Source organism: Nicotiana attenuata, chromosome 6 (assembly GCF_001879085.1).
Source record: "Nicotiana attenuata strain UT chromosome 6, NIATTr2, whole genome shotgun sequence".
Classification (NCBI taxonomy): domain Eukaryota; kingdom Viridiplantae; phylum Streptophyta; class Magnoliopsida; order Solanales; family Solanaceae; genus Nicotiana; species Nicotiana attenuata.
The window spans coordinates 33,676,514-33,681,211 of record NC_031994.1 but is presented as its reverse complement, the minus strand read 5'-3'; positions in this window follow the sequence as shown (position 1 = coordinate 33,681,211).

The window sequence follows — 4,698 nt, the reverse complement described above, 5'->3', positions numbered from 1 at the left end:
TTTCAGGGTAGGTATTTTGAACGTGGTGCTTTTGGGAACATTTAAAAGAGTATTCAGCGGGTTGTGAGCCTTAGACTGTGTGGTATTATGCTTGGGTCTCTTGTGGTGAGTCTGGGTTGAGGAATTGTGACGCTATAGCAAGAAGCAGTATCAGGTTAAAGGTAAATCAGAAGGAAGCTCGGATAGATGGGATAGTTTGGTAGTATGCCGAACTAGTATGGCAAGAATATGATTAGTTCTTTGGATGTTTGCGTGGTAATGAGCTTCTATAGGTGTTTTACGGCAATGCTCTTAGGTTTTGGGTGGCCTGCGTAGCTTGGTTGAGTTAGTAGGATTCAATCATGTCAGCTTTGGTTTTGTCAAAAAGGGAGACGGAGAGTTCTTGATGATTTCTACTGCGGTTAGAGATGCGTATTTTCTGCGAGTGTAAGAAGCAAGGAATGTGTAGTGATTTTCTTTTTAATGAGATCAATGGAAAGTTCTTGGTTGGTTGAGTACATAGTTGCTTGTGGCTCGGAAGGGATATGAAATTCTCATGTTATTTTAGGATGGTTTGGTATATGCGGTATGTGTGAAGGATTGAGATCTGCGTGGGTAAGGTTACGGTTCAGTTCTGAACGGAAGGTCATAAAATTCTTAGGCAGCACGGGCAGTTCCAGATAATTAGAGAAATAGGCTTCAGATGATTTGGGGAATGATCTTCAGATGATTAAGGAAATGGTATTGCTAATTGGGGTGATTTGATGAGGGTATAAGTTTCAGAAAAAGGCAATGTGATTAAGTTGATGGTACTTCATTAGTATTCCGACACTTTCTTGTTGGATCGACTGCTGATATTCGGATTTGCTAGGTGGCACAGAAGGATCATAAGAGTATCTCTCGTGGGAATGATTGGGTATTAGAGGTGATTTGTATACTCGGACGGTGGAATTAGAATCGGATATGGTGATTCGTGTGCTATATGGAGTTGGAGACTAGGAGTTCTCATATTCAGGCTATGTTGTGGTTGTGGGTCGTGTGTATCGGCACTGTTTAGTGGCTATCGGGGTTTGGAGACCCGAGGGGATCTTTTGCTGCTTGGTATGCTACATTTTGGATGTGATATTGGGTATGGACTAGTTGTCTCAGTGTTGTGTCATTCTGAGCTATTGCGCTAAGGCAACGATGTTGGCGACGCTGGGAATGCCACGGATTGAGTGGCGAGGTTCGACGGATTATGTTCTTAGTAGGGTGGTTTTATATACCAAAGACCCAGCGGATGGCTGGGAAGGATTTTTTTCCTTATTTGGGCTTTCGTGATGGATGTCAGTGTAGAGACTCTTACCATTGATTCAGTTCCGATGGTGAGGGACTTTTCCGATGTGTTCTTGTGGCCGGGCATGTCATCGGGCAAGGCTGTTTATTTCGGTATTGATTTGATGCCGAGCACCATATCATATGGCACAGGCAGAGTTAAATGAGTTGAGGGAGCGGCTTCAGGGTTTCCTTGATGAGGGGTCCGTTGGCAGGCCAATGTGGATGTGTGTTCTAACTTGAGTTGACTGGGTTGGCTCCGAGTTGTATTGCTGAGGGATGTGTGATTCGATTGTTATTGAGCTTATTGTGTTCTGAGAAGATATATGAGTTACTTTTCCGTGTTGTGGGGCATTTGGATTTGTTGGTTATAGGCACATGCAGTGTGGTATTATTGGGGTCTCTCAGTGGAGCTCGAGCAGGAGGAATATTGGATATTGCTTGGCGGATGGCGTATCGGTTATATCCTTTTGGGTTGAGTAGTGTTATGTATTTGCTTCACTGTGGTTATGATGATTTGCTTTGGTTCTAGACATCAATTGCGCGTGGTCGTCAATTTCGAGCAGAGTGACTTGAGGTGTTCCATGTGGACCAGTGTTTGGATAGGGTCGCGCATTGTAGCAAAGTTATGTGGAAGTATGACCTTGCGGGTTAGATTCGTGTATTCTGTTTCTATGATGTGAGACGGGTTCTCGACCTTGTGTTGTAGTAGTATTGGTGAGCTTGCGGTACAGCTCTTTCATTTGAGTCACTTTCATGATTTGAGTATGTTTGGATTGCTTCTTATTGGTGCGCGGGTTGCGCAAGTCGCGGCTTTAGTCTGCATTGAGGTGTCATGTCACCAGAGTGGTTGTGTTGGATTGGATGATATCGTTGGGATCATTAATGAATACGAACGAATTCGATTTCAGCATGTTGGGAGGAATAAATATCGAGGTTCGGCTCAGAAATTTGCTATGGTCCTTGCCAAAGGAGAAGTGGCTTCATGAATGGTTGATCTGAGAAATGGTTATGGTTTATTGCGTGTTTCATTTATCATTGGCAGTGCATGAAAGTGTTGGAATGAGACCTTAGTTGATAAGAGGGTTTCTATCGGTATTCGGTTGTTGTGTGCAGCTGCTGTGATTAGAAGTTATCGCTGCAANTTAGATTTTTACATAGCACTTGGACCTTCTGTAACCCCATTTGAAATATGATCCCTCATAGGAATTTTAGCAGCCTTCAGATCATGGGACACTCTAGCAAGTTCGTTCCCTTAGCCTATTTTGACATCCTCGTTCTGATTGTGGATAGATTCGACGCGAGTGGAGGCCAATTCGAGGGGCAAAGGCGTTGCGAGCTAGAGATTTGACCGGTTAGAGGAGAGTAATCATTGTAAATGATGTTCTGAGGGTTTGAAACCCCAGATTGCACATCGTAGCTATATTCAGGTGAGGCACACGCTTGATGATGAGCGTGGGGTCGTGCATTATTGGGGATTGTGACTTGGTCCGTCCCGATTGATGATTTTTCCGCGTATTTGACTGAAATCTATTTGCCATTATTATTATTTGGGTTGAATGCCATATTTGGGCTTCGTGCCAATTATTTCAACCCTTCGGGGATTTTTGTCGATATTTCCTCACTGTTTTGACTTTATACTTGAACTCAGTCATGTTATTTTCCAGTGTTTTCAAAACTCAGCCATGTTCACTCAGTTTTAATACTCAAATGATATTTAAATGATGTTTTGGGCTGAGAAACACTGTTTTACTGTTGCCTGAGAGGCTTATGTGATTTTTACTGAGTAAGGCCAAGGGCCTGTGTTGTGAGGATATCTTTTGGGTCGGGCTGCACGCCGCAGCGGTGATACACTAATTTTGATTATGAGGTCGAGGGCCTGAGATTGTACGGCACGAGGTGGCTTGATATTGATATGAGGCCGAAAGCCTGTTTATGATGCCATGAGATGGCTTGATATTGCGCTTAGGCCGTAAGGGGCCCCTCCAGGAGTCTGCACACCCCCAGTGAGCGCGGGTACCCATTATGATGTGAGATATAGCCCGAGGGGCTGGTATTGTTTTATGTGATTGCCCGAGGGGCTGGTACTGATCTGAGATGTTGCCCAAGGGGCGGAGTTGTTGAGTTATAGCCCGAGGGGCGAATCTTTACGTGTTTATCTGTTTATTTACCTGTCATTTACCTGTTTAGTTGTGTAACTGTGCCCGAGGGGCAGATTCTCTATGCTTATCTGTTCTAGTTGTTTTGCATTCAATTGCTTAATTGTTGAAAAGCCATTTTTGAAGAAGTTTTGAACTGAGCTAAGATGCTTTAAGAGATTTCATAGCTTCATTGCTTTCTTACTGGTTTTGCACTACTTCTATACGACATGTTGATGCACTTTCGTGATTTCTTATCACTCAGTCTTTATTTATGATTATTACTCACTGAGTCGGAGTACACACTTTACTCCCTGCACCTTGTGTGCAGATTCAGGTATTTTCTGAACCCGGTAGTGGGTATTGGTTGATCGGAGGCAGAGTCATCGGAGTTTAGCAAGGTAGCTGCCGGCGTTCGCAGCACTGCTTTTCTCCCACTTTATTCTATTAGTCTGTACTTAGTACATTTCAGACTTTGTCAGTTGTATTTAGACCTTAGTAGATGCTCATGACTAGTGACACCCCGGTTTGGGTTGTACTTCCGCATTGTTATGATATTATCTGCTACTTAGTATTATTAAATCATGTTTTAGCCTATTTTATTGATGTTTAGCTATTTAACTTCGAATTGGAAATGTATCGGCTGGCCTTGTCTTCACGAGAGGCGCCATCACGACCGGGTCTTGGTTTAGGGTCGTGACAAGTTGGTATCAGAGCCTAGGTTACATAGGTCTCACGAGTCATGAGCATTAGTAGATTCTCGCGGATCGGTACGGAGACGTCTGTATTGATCCTCGAGAGGCTGCAGAACCTTTAGGAAAAACTTCACATTCTTGAAATTCTTATCGTGCGTCCTTGATTCAGCTTGAAATATAACTCTTTGAATTCCTTCCACGCATTCGTATGCGCGAACAAGCGCTCAGTATCAGATGTGCATCGATGGCTTGTGATTCCCTGATTGAGGGGCGAGATGTGATCTCTGTGTGTTTATGTTGGGCTAGTCAAGAAGACTTGAGGCCGAATTTTTGCCTATAGCTTAAGCCCCGAGCTGTTGATTGCGTGGGCGTGTGTTCCTGGATCTATATGTGCTGTTGTGTCCCTATTAAGGGAAGTAATGACTGGATAGCTACGTGATGAGTGTGATGTGACTGTGAGATGTATTCATATGATTTGGAAGCAACGAGAAGGGTCTGCTGGAGGATAGAAGAACTATTAGGTCCGGGATGTTCATCTTGCTTTGAGGTATGGCCCCGAGTTATGGGGTGCG